Source organism: Coregonus lavaretus (assembly GCF_964263955.1).
Source record: "Coregonus lavaretus genome assembly, chromosome: 26".
Lineage (NCBI taxonomy): Eukaryota > Metazoa > Chordata > Actinopteri > Salmoniformes > Salmonidae > Coregonus > Coregonus lavaretus.
Genome location: NC_140013.1, coordinates 44,414,170 through 44,436,005, shown reverse-complemented (window position 1 = coordinate 44,436,005; position 21,836 = coordinate 44,414,170). Strand labels below are relative to the sequence as shown.

Here is a 21,836-nt window from a genome sequence, read left to right as displayed (position 1 = left end):
ACATTATGCCCTGAATCTTTTCTACAATGCCCGGAAATCTGCCCCCTTTATTCTCTGTACCCAACACACTAGAAGACCAGTTCTTAAAGCCTTTAGCCGTATCCTTATTCTAGTCCTCCTCTGTTCCTCTGGTGATGTAGAGGCTAACCCAGGCCCTGCAGCCCCCAGTATCACTCCTGCTCCCCAGGAGCTATCATTTGTTGACTTCTGTAACCGTAAAAGCATTGGTTTTCTGCACATTAACATCAGAAGTCTACTTCCTAAGTTTGAGTTACTCACTGCGTTAGCACACTCCGCCAACCCTGATGTTCTAGCAGTGTCTGAATCCTGGCTTAGGAAGGCCACCAAAAATTCAGAAATGTCCATCCCCAAATACAACATTTTCCGTCTAGATATGTCACGCTCGTCTAAGGAGGAGGACCAAGGCGCAGCGTTGAAGGCAAACATCTTCTTTATTTAATAAATGATCACACGATCAAAACGAAACGTCCCTGGTTACATACACCAACCAACACGGAACAAGAAACCACAAACACAAAGTGAAAGACAGACAGTTAAATATGGCTCCCAATCAGAGACAACCAGCTGACACTCGTCGCCTCTGATTGGGAGTCACTCAGGCCAACATAGAAATACCAACATAGAATTACACACCCTGGCTCAACATAACAGTGTCCCCAGAGCCAAGGCGTGACAGTACCCCCCCCTAAAGGCGCGGACTCCGACCGCGCCAACTAAATACCCCAGGGGAGGGACCGGGTGGGCACTCCGCCTTGGTGGCGGATCCGGCTCCGGACCTGATCCCCACTCCCTCTCCAACCCCCCAAAGTACCCCTGATCCGGTCTGGCCCCGCTGGCCGGAGCTGGACTGCACACTGATGGAGCGGATTGCTCTAGCTCCGGCGTAACGCATCTGACCGGTGCCGGACCAGGCACCAGTGGAACAGACTTGGTGCGGAGAGCAGGAACGGGCCGGACAGGGCTGACGAAACGCACCACAGACTTGGTGCGGGGTGCAGGAATGGGCCGAGCCGGGCTGACGAAACGCACCACAGACTTGGTGCGGGGAGCAGGAATGGGCCGAGCCGGGCTGACAAAGCGCACCACTGACTTGGAGCGGGGAGCAGGAACGGGCCGAGCCGGGCTGACGAGACGCACCACAGACTTGGTGCGGGGAGCAGGAATGGGCCGGACTGGGCTGGCAACGCGCACCACAAACTTGGTGCGGAGAGCAGGAACGGGCTGGACAGGGCTGACGAAACGCACCACAGACTTGGTGCGGGGAGCAGGAACAGACCGGACCGTACTGGGGACACACACCACTGGCCCTACACCGGGATCTGGAACGGGCCGGACCGGACTGGTAACACACCCCAGTACCTCTCGCCGTGCCTCTCCACCTTCCATCCCCTCTTCGACCAGTGGCCCCCGTAACCTGGCGGCCTCCTCTGCCAACCCGCTGGACCACTCTATCTCGGCCTCCTGCTGCCCCGACGTCGTGAGCCCCCCCCTAAAAATTTTCTGGGGGTCTCTCCTCCCCGTGGGCCAGGCCTCTATCGTTCTCGTCCAACTCTCGCTCCTCTGTCTCCAACTCCAGCCATTCTGCTCTTCATTAGGCTTGACCCAGTCAAAACTCTTCCTCCACTGTTCCCAAGTCCATCCACTCTGCTCTTTACAAGGCTGGACCCAGTCGAGGTTGCCACGGAGATCTGCAAGCGATTCCCCAGGCAATGGCTCCTGGACACGCTGCTTGGTCCAGTTTTGGTGGTTTCTTCTGTCACGCTCGTCTAAGGAGGAGGACCAAGGCGCAGCGTTGAAGGCAAACATCTTCTTTATTTAATAAATGATCACACGATCAAAACAACAAAACGAAACCGTGACGTCCCTGGTTACATACACCAACCAACACGGAACAAGAAACCACAAACACAAAGTGAAAGACAGACAGTTAAATATGGCTCCCAATCAGAGACAACCAGCTGACACTCGTCGCCTCTGATTGGGAGTCACTCAGGCCAACATAGAAATACCAACATAGAATTACACACCCTGGCTCAACATAACAGTGTCCCCAGAGCCAGGGCGTGACAAGATAGAACTGCCAAAGGGGGTGGAGTTGCAATCTACTGTAGAGATAGCCTGCAGAGCTCTATCATACTATCCAGGTCTGTGCCCAAACAGTTTGAGCTTCTACTTCTAAAAATCCACCTTTCCAGAAATAAGTATCTCACTGTTACCACTTGCTACAGACCCCCCTCAGCCCCCAGCTATGCCCTGGACACCATATGTGAATTGATTGCCCCCCATTTATCCTCAGAGTTCGTACTGCTTGGTGACCTAAATTGGGATATGCTTAACACCCTGGCCATCCTACAATCCAAACTAGATGCCCTCAATCTCACACAAATTATCAACGAACCTACCAGGTACAACCCTAAATCCGTAAACATGGGTACCCTCATAGATATCATCCTGACTAACTTACCCTCTAAATACACCTCCTCTGTCTTCAACCAGGATCTCAGCGATCACTGCCTTATTGCCTGCGTCCGTAACGGGTCCGCGGTCAAACGACCACCCCTCATCACTGTCAAACGCTCCCTAAAACACTTTAGCGAGCAGGCCTTCCTAATTGACCTGGCCCAGGTATCCTGGATGGATATAGATCTCATTCTGTCAGTAGAGGATGCCTGGTTGTTCTTTAAAAGTAATTTCCTCTCAATCTTAAATAAACTTGCCCCATTCAAAAAATACAGAACTAAGAACAGATATAGCCCTTGGTTCTCCTCAGACTTGACTGCCCTTGACCTGCATAAAAACATTATGTGGCGTACTGCATTAGCATCAAATAGCCCCTGCGATATGCAACTTTTCAGGGCAGTCAGGAACCAATATACACAAGCAGTCAGGAAAGCAAAGGCTAACTTTTTCAAACAGAAATTTGCATCCTGTAGCACTAACTCCAAAAAGTTTTGGGACACTGTAATGTCCATGGAGAATAAGAGCACCTCCTCCCAGCTGCCCACTGCACTGCTATGAAACACTATCACCACCGATAAATCTACAATAATCGAGAATTTCAACAAGCATTTTGCTACGGCTGGCCATGCTTTCCACCTGGATACCACTACTCCGGCCACCAGCTCTGCACCCTCCGCTGCAACTTGCCCATTATTTAACAGTGATCGATAATAGACAGTACTGTGCAGCCGTCTTCATCGACCTGGCCAAGGGGTTTCGACTCTGTCAACCACCGCATTCTTATTGGCAGACTAAATAGCCTTGGTTTCTCAAATGACTTCCTCGCCTGGTTCACCAACTACTTCTCAGATAGAGTTCAATGTGTCAAATCGGAGGGCCTGTTGTCTGGACCTATGGCAGTCTCTATGGGGGTGCCACAGGGTTCAATTCTCGGGCCGACTCTTTTCTCCGTGTATATCAATGATGTCGCTCTTGCTGCTGGTGACTCTCAGATCCACCTCTACGCAGACGACACCATTTTGTATACATCTGGCGCTTCATTGGACACTGTGTTAACAAACCTCCAAACGAGCTTCAATGCCATACAACACTCCTTCAGTAGCCTCCAACTGCTCTTAAACACTAGTAAAACTAAATGCATGCTCTTCAATCGAACGCTGCTGGCACCCGCCCACCCGACTTGAATCACTACTCTCGACGGGTCTGATCTAGAGTATGTGGACAACTACAAATACCTAGGTGTCTGGTTAGACTGTAAACTCTCCTTCCAGACATACATTAAGAATCTCCAATCCAAAGTTAAATCTAGAATCGGCTTCCTATTTCGCAAAAAAGTCTCCTTCACTCATGCTGCCAAACATGCCCTCGTAAAACTAACTTCGGCGATGTCATTTACAAAATAGCCTCCAACACTCTACTCAGCAAATTGGATGTAGTCTATCACAGTGCCATCCGTTTTGTCACCAAAGCCCCATATACTACCCACCACTGTGACCTGTACGCTCTTGTTGGCTGGTCCTCACTACATATTCGTCGCCAAACCCACTGGCTCCAGGCCATCTATAAATCACTGCTAGGCAAATCCCTGCCTTATCTTAGCTCATTGGTCACCATAGCAACACCCACCCGTAGTATGCGCTCCAGCAGGTATATCTCACTGGTCGTCCCCAAAGCCAACACCTCCTTTAGCCGCCATTCCTCCCAGTTCTCTGCTGCCAATGACTGGAACGAATTGCAAAAATCTCTGAAGCTGGAGACTCTTATCTCCCTCACTAACTTTAAGCATCAGTTGTCAGAGCACCTTACCGATCACTGCACCTGTACACAGCCCATTTGAAATTAGCCCACCCAACTACCTCAGCCCCATATTGTTATTTATTTTGCTCATTTGCACCCCATCATCTCTATTTGCACATCATCTCTTGCACATCTATCATTCCAGTGTTAATACTATAGCCTATGTATTGCCTTACCTCCATAACTTGTTACATTTGCACACACTGTATATATATTTTCTGTTAAAAATAAAAAAAATAAAAAATACATAGACACACTGGCTTTACTCAAAGCCAGCGGCATGTCATTAGTAAAGATTTAAAAAAGTAAGGGGCCTAGACAGCTGCCCTGGGGAATTCCTGATTCTACCTGGATTATGTTGGAGAGGCTTCCATGAAAGAACACCCTCTGTGTTCTGTTAGACAGGTAACTCTGTATCCACAATATAGCAGGGGGTGTAAAGCCATAACACATAAGTTTTTCCATCAGCAGACTATGATCGATAATGTCAAAAGCCCCACTGAAGTCTAACAAAACAGCCCCCACAATCTTTTTACCATCAATTTCTCAGAACATTTGTGTAAGTGCTGTGCTTGTTGAATGTCCTTCCCTATAAGTATGCTCAACGTTTGTTTACTGTAAAATATCATTGTATCTGGTCAAAACTTTACTAAGGGTTGGTAACAGGCTGATTGGTCGGCTATTTGAGTCAGTAAAGGGGGCTTTGTTATTCTTGGGTAGCGGAATTTTTTTTTTTTTTAAGGTGCTCCAAAGCTTTTTACTATCATTCTTTATGTAATATATCTTTGTTTCATAGTGTAGTTTCTTCTTCTTTTTATTCAGTTTAGTCACATGATTTCTCAATTTGAAATACGTTTGCCAATTGGTTGTGCAGCCAGACTTATTTGCCATTCCTTTTGCCTCATCCCTCTCAACCATACCATTTTTCAATTCCTCATCAACCGTTTTTACAGTCATTTTCTTAATGTTTGCATGCTTATTAGTAACTGAAATAAGCAAGTTCATAAATGTGTCAAGTGCAGTGTCTGTTTGCTCCTCATTACACACCACGGACCAACAAATATTATTTACAGTGGCTTGTGAAAGTATTCAACCCCTTGAAATTTTTCCTATTTTGTTGCCTTACAACCTGGAATTAAAATTGATTTTTTGGGGGTTTGTATCATTTCATTTACACAACATGCCTACCACTTTGAAGAGGCAAAATACTTTTTTTGTGTGAAACAAATAAGAAATAAGACAAAAAAACAGAAAACTTGAGCGTGCATAACTATTCACCTTCCCAAAGTCAAAACTTTGTAGAGCCACCTTTCGCAGAAATTACAGCTGCAAGTCTCTTGGGGTATGTCTCTATAAGCTTGGCACATCTAGCCACTGGGAATTTTGCCCATTCTTCAAGGCAAAACTGCTCCAGCTCCTTCAAGTTGGATGGGTTCCGCTGGTGTACAGCAATCTTTAACTCCCACCACAGATTCTCAATTGTATTGAGGTCTGGGCTTTGACTAGGCCATTCCAAGACATTTAAATGTTTCCCCTTAAAACACTCAAGTGTTGCTTTAGCAGTATGCTTAGGGTCATTGTCCTGCTGGAAGGTGAACCTCCGTCCCAGTCTCAAATCTCTGGAAGACTGAAATAAGTTTCCCTCAAGTATCTCCCTGTATTTAGCGCCATCCATCATTCCTTCAATTCTGACCAGTTTCACAGTCCGTGCCGATGGAAAACATCGGATGGTGTCCTCTGGGTGTCCTCGGGGTGATGAGAGGTGCTGGGTTTGCGCCAGACATAGCGTTTTCCTTGATGGCCAAAAAGCTCAATTTTAGTCTCATCTGACCAGAGTACCTTCTTCCATATGTTTGGGGAGTCTCTCACATGCCTTTTAGCAAACACGAAACATGTTTGCTTCTTTTTTTCTTAAAGCAATGTTTTTTTTTCTGGCCACTCTTCCGTAAAGCCCAGCTCTGTGGAGTGTACGGCTTAAAGTGGTCCTATGGACAGATACTCCAATCTCCGCTGTGGAGCTTTGCATATCCTTCAGGGTTATCTTTGGTCTCTTTGTTGCCTCTGATTAATGCCCTCCTTGTCCGTGAGTTTTGGTGGGCAGCCCTCTCTTGGCAGGTTTGTTGTGGTGCCATATTCTTTCCATTTTTTAATAATGGATTTAATGGTGCTCCGTGGGATGTTCAAAGTTTCGGATATTTTTTAATAACCCAACCCTGTTTTATACTTTTCCATAACTTTGTCCCTGACCTGTTTTGAGAGCTCCTTGGTCTTCGTGGTGCCGCTTGCTTGGTGGTGCCCCTTGCTTAGTGGTGTTGCAGACTCTGGGGCCTTTCAGAACAGGTGTATATATACTTAGATCATTTGACAGATAATGTGACACTTAGATTGCACATAGTTGGACTTTTTAAAACTAATTATGTGAGTTCTGAAGGTTATTGGTTGCACCAGATCTTATATAGGGGCGTCATAGCAAAGGGGGCGAATACATATGCACGCACCACTTTTCCGTTATTGATTTTTTTTAATTCTTTTAAACAAGTTCTTTTTTTCATTTCACTTCACCAATTTGGACTATTTTGTGTATGTCCATTACATGAAATCCAAATAAAATCCATTTAAATTACAGGTTGTAATGCAACAAAATAGGATAAACGCCAAGGGGGATGAATACTTTTGCAAGGCACTGTACATCAACAACATAGGAATCACTACAAAACTCCTTATACACTATATCAGGCCCAGCCTTTGGAATCTGGATACTGCTTTCAAGCAAATTTCTGTATCATTAGTAAAGATGTGATCAATACATGTTGATAATTTAATTCCTGTGCTGTTTGTAACTACCCTGGTAGGTTGATTGATAACCTGAACCAGGTTGTAGGCACTGGTTACTATTTGAAGCTTTTTCTTGAGTGGGCAGCTTGATGAAAGCCAGTCAATATTGAAATCACCCAGAAAATATATGTCTCTGTTGATATCACATACATTATCAAGCATTTCACACATGTTATCCAGATACTGACTGTTAGCACTTGGTGGTCGATAGCAGCTTCCCACCAGAATGGGCTTTAGGTGAGGCAGATGAAACTGTAGCCATATTACTTTAACAGTATTTAACATGAGATCCTCTCTAATCTTTACAGGAATGTGGTTCTGAATATAAACAGCAACACCTCCACCATTGGCATTTCTATATTTTCTGTAAATGGTATAACCTTGTATTGCAACCACTGTATCATCAAATATGTTATCTAAGTGAGTTTCAGAGATAGTCAGAATATGAATGTCATCTGTTACCAGCAAATTATTGATTTCATGAACCGTGGTTCTTAAGCTACATATGTTAACGTGGGCTATTTTGAGCACTTTTCTTCTGGAATGCTTGATTGTTTTCATTGCTTTACTGGGATGCTTAGCAGAAGTAGACATGCTCATCTTATTTATTTTAGTGCAGGGTGAGCTGCACACAGTGGACTTCCTACTAAGGCACACCGCCACAGTGCTAACAGTATAAATCTGGTTCATAGGCACATGATTACTGCATACAATAGTTGTAGGATCAGCAGAGGCATTCAGGGCAGTTAGAGGGACATAAATTAGGTTCCTTACATTGTGTCTACCAATGCCCCTGGTATAATGTACATTTGCTGAAGCATTATGACAACTCTGCGTCACAATGGTAGGGATTAGCTGAGCTGGGCTTGGGTCACTGATAAATCATTGTCTCAACACAGCCATATAATGCTGTGAAAGGATCCAGGAACCCAAATGATTTGGGTGGATCCCATCCTCCTTATAAAACGTGTTTTGTTTCCAAAAGGTCTCAAAATTGTCAGTAAATGTTACACCCACAGAGCTGCAATAGTCTCGTAGCCAGTTATGGAGGGCTAAAAGCCTGCTGAACCGTTGTTCAATGCCACAATTTAGGGAGGGCAGAGGGCCAGATATTATGGGGCGTTTGTTCGTGTCTAGCAGAGAGTCAATCAGCTCTTTAAAATCCAGTTTCAACTGTTCAGAGCTGCCCTTCATAATGTCATTAAAACCCACATAGACTACGATAGAATCGATTTCCTGACGTAGTACATTCGGGAGCAGCTTAGTAATGTCATTTACTCGAGCTCCGGGATAGGACATTGTGTTTGCACCAGGAACGGTCACATTTCTTACCATGAAGCTGCCCAAAATCACGGCTGGCGAGAAGGATGAGGAAATCCGCCCACTCCCACGCTTCACAGGATTCTGAGAATCCTTTCTGGATGGGTGAGAGGCAGGATAACTTGAGCCCGTTGCTCCCGGCGCCTGGTCCAGAGTAGGGATGGAAGGTTGCTGACGTCGACTTCAAAATCATAGTAGTGGGCACTGCAGCCGCAGACAGCGACGAAGGTGCAGGAAGATCAGTCTCCAGGACGGCGAAACTATTCGTTGTTTGTATCCGCTCCGGGTCTCTCGTTGGGAGTGTAGACTGCTTTGCGGGAGGCCGCTGTCTTCGGCTTCCACGGTTTGTGACATGCGACCATCGTTGATTGCCTTTCTCCTCATGCTGTGCTCCTTCGACGGCGCTATCAGATGGGGGAGTTCCGGGCAATACCGGCCAGTCGGATAATGACAAACGACAAGGCGGAGATGCATCCAACAAGCGCGAATATCATCCAGCCACCGGCGTAGAAAATGTAAACATTCCTCTCTGCGTTTTCCCCAGTTTCTTACGTAGGCTGGCGACCTGCGTGATCAAGGAAGCCACCTCAAGCCTATAATCCTCGGCAAGTAAACAATTGCCGCATTGGAACTCTGAGTGATCCGGTTTGTCCCGAAACAAAGCGTAGTAGATACAGCTCCTACAGCGCTGGAACCGTTCATTTAGTTCTCCAGACAAAGAGGGCTCCATTGGAAAACCTACCTGCGACTGAGATTAGGAGGGTAGCAACCAGCCTGAGTGGGATTCCGAAACACAATAAATAGTGGTCCTAGCTGTTAAAAGCTAACTGCATCGCGGAATCCATGCAGAAAACATAAAAAAACAATGTTCTTCTGTGGGAATTTCAGTACTTCAGCATAACCTTTTCTACAGGTTCCTCCGTGGTTCTTTTTAAAACAATGTTCTCAAATTGTTCTGAGAACTTTCCACAAAAACCACAAGAAATCTTTAGTAACGTTCAGACAATGTTCTAAGAATATTATTTTAAAACATATACACTACCGTTCAAAAGTTTGGGGTCACTTAGAAAGGTCCTTGTTTTCAAAAGAAAAGCATTTTTTTTGTCCATTAAAATAACATCAAATTGAACAGAAATACAGTGTAGACATTGTTAATGTTGTAAATGGCTATTGTAGCAGGAAACGGCAGATTTTTTATGGAATATCTACATAGGCGTACAGAGGCCCATTATCAGCAACCATCAGTCCTGTGTTCCAATGGCACGTTGTGTTTGCTAATCCAAGGTTATAATTTGAAAAGGCTAATTGATCATTAGAAAACCCTTTTGCCTCACAGGTCCTCAACTGGCAGTGTCATTAAATAGTACCCGCAAAACACCAGTCTCAACGTCAACAGTGAAGAGGAGACTCTGGGATGCTGACCTTCTAGGCAGAGTTGCAAAGAAAAAGCCATATCTCAGACTGGCCAATAAAACGAAAAGATTAAGATGGGCAAATGAACACAGACACTGGACAGAGGAAGATTGGAAAAAAGTGTTATGGACAGACAAATCGAAGTTTGTGGTGTTCGGATCATAAAGAATAACATTTGTGAGACGCAGACCAAATGAAAAAAATGAAAAGATGCTGGAGGAGTGCTTGATGTCGTCTGTTAAGCATGGTGGAGGCAATGTGATGGTCTGGGGGTGCTTTGGTGGTGGTAAGTGGGAGATTTGTACAGGGTAAAAGGGATCTTGAAGAAGGAAGACTCCATTTTGCAACGCCATGCCATACCCTGTGGACGGCGCTTGATTGGAGCCAATTTCCTCCTACAATAGGACAATGACCCAAAGCACAGCTCCAAACTATGCAATAACTATTTAGGGAAGAAGCAGTCAGCTGGTATTCTGTCTATAATGGAGTGGCCAGCACAGTCACCGGATCTCAACCCAATTGAGCTGTTGTGGGAGCAGCTTGACCGTATGGTACATAAGAAGTGCCCATCAAGCCAATCAAACTTGTTGGAGGTGCTCCAGGAAGCATGGGGTGAAATATCTTCAGATTACCTCAACAAATTGACAACTAGAATGCCAAAGGTCTGCAAAGCTTTAATTGCTGCAAATGGAGGATTCTTTGACGAAAGAAAAGTTTGAAGGACACGATTATTATTTCAATTAAAAATAATTTCTAACCTTGTCAATGACTACATTTCCTATTCATTTTGCTATATTTCCTATTCAAACTCATTTCATGTATGTTTTCATGGAAAACAAGGACATTTCTAATTGACCTCAAACTTTTGAACGGTAGTGTACATCAACAAACTCTTTCTATCCTCTATCTTGTTAAGTGTGTTCAGGTCGCATGATCTTAAGTAGTGCTTGTTTCCTTTGGGTCTGATTGAATAGACTAAAATGAACAGCTTTGTAAAAAAAAACATGGCTTCCTAGCTCTATCCTGGTGGTGCAGTGGACTAATTGGATAGAGAACAGTAGATTATAGGATTGAATCTCACTGATGCCATGTCACAATAAAAAATAAATGTGTTTGCATGATTAATGCCTAAGGAAATGAATTCCATGTATCCTATCTGTGTTTGGAGTTTAAAAAAGTCAACCCAAAATAAGCCAGCAGTGCTATTAAAAGTCTTAATGAAACTTACAATGTAAGTTTAAGGAAGTTATTCAAAAAATTTCTCAGAACCTCCCTGCAACCTAAAAATAAATGTTCCTGGTACAGGTGAAATGTTCGCAAATGTTCTCAGAACGTTTAAAAAGCTTTCCTTTTTACCAGTCAGGAAACGGCTTAGTTCCCACAACCAATGTGAAATCAAAAACATACGTTCCCACAACTTCCAAGGAACCCAATGTGCTAGCTGGGAAGCATCTGCTAAATGGCATTTATACTGAACAAAAATATAAACACAACATGTAAAGTTGTCTCAAATTTTGAGGGAGCGTGCAATTGGCATGCTGACTGTAGGAATGTCCCCCTGAGCTGTTGCCAGAGAATTGAATGTTCATTTCTCTACCATAAGCCACCTCCAACGTTGTTTTAGAGAATGTGGCAGTACGTCCAAATGGCCTCACAACCGCAGACCACGTGTAACCACGCCAGCCCAGGACCTCCACATCCGGCTTCTTCACCTGCGGGACCGTCTGAGACCAGCCACCCGGACAGCTGATGGCCACTGGCACGCTTGAGAAGTGTGCTTTCAGGGATGAATCCCGGTTTCAACTGTACCTGGCAGATGGCATGCAACGATTGAAAACTGACCCCGGATCTGGGCTCAGTGGAAAAGTATAGCAAAAAAGACAGTACAGTATGAAGATAAGCTAAAACTGCTTCTCCAAATAGAAATCCCTGATCACACTTTTAGGCGACGTTGGCTAAATGAAACACTTCACCAAACTGCGCAGGTGCCGTCAAATCAAAAGTTGCAACGTTGTGAACAGCGTGCCCATGGTGGCGGTGGGGTTATGCTATGGGGCAGGCATAAGCTTCGGACAGCGAACACTAATTGAGGCCCATTGTTGTGCCATTCACCCGCCGCCATCATCTGTACACATTTCCTGGACGCTGAAAATGTCCCAGTTCTTCCATGGCCTGCATACTCATCAGACGTGTCACCCATTGAGCATGTTTGGTATGCTCTGGATCGACATGTACGACAGCCTGTTACAGTTCCCACCAATATTCAGCAACTTCGCACAGCCATTGAAGAGGAGTGGGACAACTTTCCACAGCCCACAATAAACGGCCTGATCAACTATATGAAAAGGAGATTGTGTCGCACTGCATGAGGCAGCCCCTACCTGTTAAGGTATTTGTGACCAACAGACGCATATCTGTATTCCCATGTGAAATCTATAGATTAGGGTGTAATGGAATCATTTCAATTGACTTATTTCCGTATATGAACTGTAACTCAGTAAAATCTTTGAAATTGTTGCATGTTGTGTTTATATTTTTGTTCAGTGTATATACAGTGCATTCAGAAAGTATTCAGACCCCTTGACTTTTTCCACATTTTGTTAATTTACAGCCTTATTCTAAAAAGGATTCAATAGTTTTTTCCCCCTCATCAATCTACTCACAATACCCCATAATGACAAAGCAAAAACAGGTTTTTAGAAATGTATGTATAAAAAAAGAAAAATTGAAATAACGACATTTACATAAGTATTCAGACCCTTTACTCAGTACTTTGTTGAAGCACCTTTGGCAACAATTACAGCCTTGAGTCTTCTTTGGTATGAGGCTACAAGCTTGGCACACATATATTTGGGTAGTTTCTCCCATTCTTCTCTGCAGATCCTCTCAAGTTATGTCAGGTTGGATGGGGAGCATCACTGCACAGCTATTTTCAGGTCTCTCCAGAGATATTAGATCAGGTTCAAGTCCAGGCTCTGGCTGGGCCACTCAAGGACATTCAGAGACTTGTCCCGAAGCCACTGCTGCGTTGTCTTGGCTGTGTGCTTAGGGTCGTTGTCCTGTTTGAATGTGAACCTTCACCCCAGTCTGAGGTCCAGAGCGCTCTGGAGCAGGTTTTCATCAAGGATCTCTCTGTACTTTGCTCCATTCATCTTTCCCTCGATCCTGACTAGTCTCCCAGTCCCTGCCGCTAAAAAACATCCCCACAGCATGATGCTGCCACCACCATGCTTCACCGTAGGGATGGTGCCAGGCCAAAGAGTTCAATCTTGGTTTCATCAGACCAGAAAATCTTGTTTCTCAGTTGATACAAATCATATTTGTTATGCTGGAAAGTAGATGGTAGATGTTTATTCTACCCTGTCCTCAATGTTTTCTCCACTGAACAAAGAAACAAGGGTGTAGTTTATACCCAAGCCTAGCCTGTGGTTGACCAATTAGAATTCTTTGCAATAAAATTGGGCCAATGGCCAAATACCAAGTATTGCGTTTCAGGCTCAATGTATAGACAATTTGGACCAATGAGAACTTGCCAGATGTAGCTATTAGTTCTGGACTGGAACCCAGATTCTAAACAGATGTTGAACTGAAGAACAACCCGTGTCCCTGACCCATTAATATTCAATATGCAGAAAAAACACTATTTCCATTGATCGTTGATTCCCTGCATTGTGTATTTATCTTCGAATTTTTAGGTGCCTTTTGGCAAACTGCAAGCGGGCTGTCTTGCCTTTTACTGAGGAGTGGCTTCCGTCTGGCCACTCTACCATAAAGCCCTGAGTGGTGGAGTGCTGCAGAGATGGTTGTCCTTCTGGAAAGTTCTCCCATCTCCATAGAGGAACTCTGGAGCTCTGTCAGAGTGACCATCGGGTTCTTGGTCACCTCCCTGACTAAGGCCCTTCTCCCCCGATTGCTCAGTTAGGCCGGGCGGCCAGCTCTAGGAAGAGTCATGGTGGTTCCAAACTTCTTCCATTTAAGAATGATGGTGGCCAATGTGTTCTTGGGGACCTTCAATGCTGTAGACATTTTTTGGTAGCCTTCCTGGGACGAGGTGTGAAGGAAGGAGTCAGGCGCAGGAGGTAAAACTCCGAAGTCCAGAGTTTATTCTGTTTACATAAATCAAACGCCCCAAGTGTCAAACGACACTATTACAAGGGTAAAGATCCACCTTGGCAAATACACAGTGAATAGTAGCTCCACCGAGCCACACGCTCTCACAACAAAACAATCACTCACAAAGACAAGGGGAACAGAGGGAACACTTATACGCATACTAATTAGAGGAATGAGCACCAGGTGTGTGTGATTGACAAGACATGACAAGTGGAGTGATGAGAATGGGATCGGCAGTAGCTAGTACTCCAGTGACGACGAACGCCGAAGCCTGCCCGAACCAGGAGGGGGGGGGGGGGGGGGGCAGCCTCGGCGGAAGTCGTGACACTTCCCCAGGTCTGTGCCTCGACACAATCCTGTCTCGGAGCTCTACGGACAATTCCTTCGACCTCATGGTTTGTTTTTTTGCTCTGACATGCACTGTCAACTGTGGGACCGTATATAGACAGCTGTGTGCCTTTCCAAATCATGTCCAATCAATTGAATTTACCACAGGTGGACTCCAATCAAGTTGTAGAAACATCTCAAGGATGATCAATGGAAACAGGATGCACCTGAGCTCAATTTCGAGTCTCATAGCAAAGGGTCTGAATACTTATGTAAATAAGGTATTTCTGTTTTTTATTTGTGTTGTATATATGACTTATTATTTCCTATAAAGGACATTTCAATTAAATTAAATAAGTACATTGTCAATGATTTTGTGAAGGCTGAAGACTGAGTACCAGTATTCATTATAGTAAAAAATACACCTTATGGAACAACGGGGACTGTGAAGAGACACACACAAGGGTATAGACACATGCATACGCACACATTGTGATATTGTTGTATGGTGGTATTAAAGATGTTGTATTGTAGATATGTAGTGGTGTAATAATGTCATATGATGTACTGTTTTATATTTAGTTTTATATGTAATGTAAGTGCTTTAATATGTTTGGACCCCAGGAAGAGTAGCTGCTGCCTTGGCAGCAGCTAATGGGGATCCCTAATAAATACAAATACAAATACAAACGTAACCTGTATTTTCCTGACATTATATTGAGTAAAGGTAATGTAACCTGTATTTTCCTGACATTATATTGAGTAAAGGTAATGTAACCTGTATTTTCCTGACATTATATTGAGTAAAGGTAATGTAACCTGTATTTTCCTGACATTATATTGAGTAAAGGTAATGTAACCTGTATTTTCCTGACATTATATTGAGTAAAGGTAATGTAACCTGTATTTTCCTGACATTATATTGAGTAAAGGTAATGTAACCTGTATTTTCCTGACATTATATTGAGTAAAGGTAATGTAACCTGTATTTTCCTGACATTATATTGAGTAAAGGTAATGTAACCTGTATTTTCCTGACATTATATTGAGTAAAGGTAATGTAACCTGTATTTTCCTGACATTATATTGAGTAAAGGTAATGTAACCTGTATTTTCCTGACATTATATTGAGTAAAGGTAATGTAACCTGTATTTTCCTGACATTATATTGAGTAAAGGTAATGTAACCTGTATTTTCCTGACATTATATTGAGTAAAGGTAATGTAACCTGTATTTTCCTGACATTATATTGAGTAAAGGTAATGTAACCTGTATTTTCCTGACATTATATTGAGTAAAGGTAATGTAACCTGTATTTTCCTGACATTATATTGAGTAAAGGTAATGTAACCTGTATTTTCCTGACATTATATTGAGTAAAGGTAATGTAACCTGTATTTTCCTGACATTATATTGAGTAAAGGTAATGTAACCTGTATTTTCCTGACATTATATTGAGTAAAGGTAATGTAACCTGTATTTTCCTGACATTATATTGAGTAAAGGTAATGTAACCTGTATTTTCCTGACATTATATTGAGTAAAGGTAATGTAACCTGTATTTTCCTGACATTATATTGAGTAAAGGTAATGTAACCTGTATTTTCCTGACATTATATTGAGTAAAGGTAATGTAACCTGTATTTTCCTGACATTATATTGAGTAAAGGTAATGTAACCTGTATTTTCCTGACATTATATTGAGTAAAGGTAATGTAACCTGTATTTTCCTGACATTATATTGAGTAAAGGTAATGTAACCTGTATTTTCCTGACATTATATTGAGTAAAGGTAATGTAACCTGTATTTTCCTGACATTATATTGAGTAAAGGTAATGTAACCTGTATTTTCCTGACATTATATTGAGTAAAGGTAATGTAACCTGTATTTTCCTGACATTATATTGAGTAAAGGTAATGTAACCTGTATTTTCCTGACATTATATTGAGTAAAGGTAATGTAACCTGTATTTTCCTGACATTATATTGAGTAAAGGTAATGTAACCTGTATTTTCCTGACATTATATTGAGTAAAGGTAATGTAACCTGTATTTTCCTGACATTATATTGAGTAAAGGTAATGTAACCTGTATTTTCCTGACATTATATTGAGTAAAGGTAATGTAACCTGTATTTTCCTGACATTATATTGAGTAAAGGTAATGTAACCTGTATTTTCCTGACATTATATTGAGTAAAGGTAATGTAACCTTGTCACGGTCGTTGAGAGACGGGTCAGACCAAGGAGCAGCGTGGTATGCGTACATGTTTATTAATACGAACAAACACTTGACAAAATAACAAAAGCAACGTAACGTGAAGCTCAAACAGTGCCAAAACACGAGTCAAGATCCCACAACTAAGGTAGGCAACCAGGCTACCTAAGTATGATCCCCAATCAGAGACAACGACCGACAGCTGCCTCTGATTGGGAACCACACCCGTCCAACATAGACCTAAACATACTAGAGCTCCACATATAATTACACATTACATAGAATACTCACACCCTGACCAAACCAACTAGCGAACTCTATGTCAGGGCGTGACAAACCTGTATTTTCCTTTACTAGAAGAGGCATATGCAGATGCCTAAATACAATTACGACGCAGAGTCACTGATGACTGAGGGGGAGGGATTTATAGTTATTGACTTTAGGTACGGCTCATTGCACCAAAGTCTTGTTCAACTTCAATGAGAATCAATCCGTCTAAAGGTCACACAACACCTTATGTCACTCAGTGGATCACTCAGTCATGTTTATCAACGTCGACACAGAGATACAGATGTGACTGAGCATGTTAGAGATCTGATGTATCTTCCTTTAGACAGACAGACTGACTGACTGACTGGCTGACTGACTGACTGACAGACAGGCAGGCAGGCAGACAGACATACAGGCAGGCATACTGGCAGACTGACAGACAGACAGACAGACAGACAGACAGACAGACAGACAGACAGACAGACAGACAGACAGACAGACAGGCAGACAGACAGACAGGCAGGCAGGCAGACAGACAGACAGACAGACAGACAGACAGACAGACAGGCACATCTTCAACACAACACACACACACACATAGTACGGCTTTAACACAACACACAACACACACACACACAAACAAACACAACCACTAGCTGAACAGACCAAGGTTGTTTGGTTTCATTTAAGATCTTTTCTCCCTCTACTGAATGTGCTCTCAAAATGGTATGATACATTTTATATGAGTGGGAAAGTGTCCTCCATGTGGAAAGGAATGAGCTAGAAGATTGAAAGGGCTGATGGCTTGAAATGAGGAGATAAATTCAGCCTTCAACTATTGATTCCATTGGAGTTATGGGTAAATACACCCCCCTCCACACACACACACACACACACACACACACACACACACACACACACACACACACACACACACACACACAAGCAAATGTACGCACACCCACTCTCTCAGAAACAAACACACACATGAACACTTGTCTCTCTCTCTCTCTCTCTCTCTCTCTCTCTCTCTCCTTCTCTCTCTCTCTCTCTCTCTCTCTCTCTCTCTCTCTCTCTCTCTCTCTCTCTCTCTCTCTCTCTCTCTCTCTCTCTCTCTCTCTCTCTCTCTCACACACCCACACCCCATATGGCATTAGGTTTTACATCCCTGTCCTAATGGGGATGAATCTCCCTGTTATCCTTCCAGGCCTGATGCCATTGGCTCCCATGAAGCAGCAACTCTCTGCCTCTCCCTTCAGCCTTATGCCTTTAATATTGTTGTCAGTATATTATCAGTGCTGAGCTCTGAAGGACTCAGTGTGCTCAGTAATTGGGATGGCTAAGTTTTAAAAGCTGGCAGTCAGATGATGAGATGAGGTTGGTTCGGCTAATACATTAACCCTCGATTAGACTCGGACAGGGTAATACATTAACCCCTGATTAGACTCTGACAGGGTAATGCATTAACCCTCGATTAGACTCTGACAGGGTAATGCATTAACCCTCGATTAGACTCTGACAGGGTAATGCATTAACCCTTGATTAGACTCTGACAGGGTAATGCATTAACCCTTGATTAGACTCTGACAGGGTAATGCATTAACCCTCGATTAGACTCTGACAGGGTAATGCATTAACCCCTGATTAGACTCTGACAGGGTAATACATTAACCCCTGATTAGACTCTGACAGGGTAATGCATTAACCCTTGATTAGACTCTGACAGGGTAATACATTAACCCTCGATTAGACTCTGAGAGGGTAATGCATTAACCCTCGATTAGACTCTGACAGGGTAATGCATTAACCCTCGATTAGACTCTGACAGGGTAATACATTAACTCCTGATTAGACTCTGACAGGGTAATACATTAACCCCTGATTAGACTCTGACAGGGTAATGCATTAACCCCTGATTAGACTCTAACAGGGTAATGCATTAACCCTTGATTAGACTCTGACAGGGTAATGCATTAACCCCTGATTAGACTCTGACAGGGTAATGCATTAACCCCTGATTAGACTCTGAGAGGGTAATGCATTAACCCCCGATTAGACTCTGACAGGGTAATACATTAACCCTCGATTAGACTCTGACAGGGTAATGCATTAACCCCTGATTAGACTCTGACAGGGTAATACATTAACCCTCGATTAGACTCTGACAGGGTAATGCATTAACCCTTGATTAGACTCTGAGAGGGTAATGCATTAACCCTTGATTAGACTCTGACAGGGTAATGTATTAACCCCCGATTAGACTCTGAGAGGGTAATGCATTAACACTTGATTAGACTCTGACAGGGTAATGCATTAACCCCCGATTAGACTCTGACAGGGTAATGTATTAACCCCCGATTAGACTCTGAGAGGGTAATACATTAACCCTTGATTAGACTCTGACAGGGTAATGTATTAACCCCCGATTAGACTCTGAGAGGGTAATGCAATAACCCTTGATTAGACTCTGACAGGGTAATGCATTAACCCCTGATTAGACTCTGACAGGGTAATGCATTAACCCTTGATTAGACTCTGAGAGGGTAATACATTAACCCCTGATTAGACTCTGACAGGGTAATGCATTAACCCTTGATTAGACTCTGACAGGGTAATGCATTAACCCCTGATTAGACTCTGACAGGGTAATGCATTAACCCTTGATTAGACTCTGACAGGGTAATGCAATAACCCTTGATTAGACTCTGACAGGGTAATGTATTGACCCCCGATTAGACTCTGACAGGGTAATACATTAACCCCCGATTAGACTCTGACAGGGTAATACATTAACCCCTGATTAGACTCTGACAAGGTAATGCATTAAACCCCGATTAAACTCTGAGAGGGTAATGCATTATCCCTTGATTAGACTCTGGGAGGGTAATGCATTAACCCCCGATTAGACTCTGAGAGGGTAATGCATTAACCCTTGATTAGACTCTGACTGGGTAATGTAGATGGAGAGAAGTTAATGGAAGCTAACGAGCATATGTATGTATGTAGAGATGGGCTGATTGACAGGAGAGCTCAAAAGGGATTCCGGTATATCAGTATATTGAATGAATCGATACCAGTATTCACTTAAAGGGATAGTGCAAGATTTTGGCAATCAAGCCCTTTATCTACTTACCCATACTTGTTTTTCTGCTAAGGGAACAGGAAAACTTCACCGCATCAAAGGGACGATGGACGGGGCCATGTACTTGTCCATGTAATCTTGGGTGACAACCTCCTTCCCTCAGCCAGGGCATTGAAAATGGGTCGTGGATGGGTATTCCAGCATGACAATGAACCAAAACACACGGCCAAGGCAACAAAGGAGTGGCTCAAGAAGAAGCACATTAAGGTCCTGGAGTGGCCTAGCCAGTCTCCAGACCTTAATCCCATAGAAAATCTGTGGAGGGAGCTGAAGGTTCGAGTTGCCAAACGTCAGCCTCGAAACCTTAATGACTTGGAGAAGATCTGCAAAGAGGAGTGGGACCAAATCCGTCCTGAGATGTGTGCAAACCTGGTTGCCAACTACAAGAAACGTCTGACCTCTGTGATTGCCAACAAGGGTTTTGCCACCAAGTACTAAGTCATGTTTTGCAGAGGGGTTAAATACTTATTTCCCTCATTAAAATGCAAATCAATTTATAATTTTTTTTACATGTGTTTTTCTGGATTTTGTTGTTGTTATTTTGTCTCTCACTGTTCAAATAAACCTACCATTAAAATGATAGACTGATCATGTCTTCGTCAGTGGGCAAAAGTACAAAATCAGCAGGGGATCAAATACTTTTTTCCCTCACTGTATAGGGAATAGGGTACAATTTCAGATGCAACCATTGTTTGAAATGAGCAGTGGTAAAACATATTACAATTCCCATTCTCAGTTGTCCCTGTCCCTGGCAACTACAAGAGTAGTATTATAAGAGCAGTGTAATGTGTTGTTTTACAGGGTCAGCCATAGTAGTATGATAGGTGCAGTGTAATGTGTTGTTTTACAGGGTCAGCCATAGTAGTATGATAGGTGCAGTGTAATGTGTTGTTTTACAGGGTCAGCCATAGTAGTATGATAGGTGCAGTGTAATGTGTTGTTTTACAGGGTCAGCCATAGTAGTATGATAGGTGCAGTGTAATGTGTTGTTTTACAGGGTCAGCCATAGTAGTATGATAGGTCCAGTGTAATGTGTTGTTCTACAGGGTCAGCCATAGTAGTATGATAGGTGCAGTGTAATGTGTTGTTTTACAGGGTCAGCCATAGTAGTATGATAGGTGCAGTGTAATGTGTTGTTTTACAGGGTCAGCCATAGTAGTATGATAGGTGCAGTGTAATGTGTTGTTCTACAGGGTCAGCCATAGTAGTATGATAGGTCCAGTGTAATGTGTTGTTTTACAGGGTCAGCCATAGTAGTATGATAGGTGCAGTGTAATGTGTTGTTTTACAGGGTCAGCCATAGTAGTATGATAGGTGCAGTGTAATGTGTTGTTTTACAGGGTCAGCCATAGTAGTATGATAGGTGCAGTGTAATGTGTTGTTTTACAGGGTCAGCCATAGTAGTATGATAGGTGCAGTGTAATGTGTTGTTTTACAGGGTCAGCCATAGTAGTATGATAGGTGCAGTGTAATGTGTTGTTTTACAGGGTCAGCCATAGTAGTATGATAGGTGCAGTGTAATGTGTTGTTCTACAGGGTCAGCCATAGTAGTATGATTGGTGCAGTGTAATGTGTTGTTTTACAGGGTCAGCCATAGTAGTATGATAGGTTCAGTGTAATGTGTTGTTCTACAGGGTCAGCCATAGTAGTATGATAGGTCCAGTGTAATGTGTTGTTCTACAGGGTCAGCCATAGTAGTATGATAGGTCCAGTGTAATGTGTTGTTCTACAGGGTCAGCCATAGTAGTATGATAGGTCCAGTGTAATGTGTTGTTCTACAGGGTCAGCCATAGTAGTATGATAGGTCCAGTGTAATGTGTTGTTCTACAGGGTCAGCCATAGTAGTATGATAGGTGCCAGTGTAATGTGTTGTTCTACAGGGTCAGCCATAGTAGTATGATAGGTCCAGTGTAATGTGT

At 43.2% G+C, this 21,836-nt stretch overlaps 1 protein-coding gene across 1 annotated transcript in view; it reads left to right on the top strand.

The window, feature by feature from the left end:
* The window catches only part of cntn5 (contactin 5), a gene marked incomplete at both ends in the record, with an annotated part of 260,961 nt that overhangs the window by 166,836 nt on the left and 72,289 nt on the right, over positions 1 to 21,836 (top strand). The window lies entirely within an intron of this gene.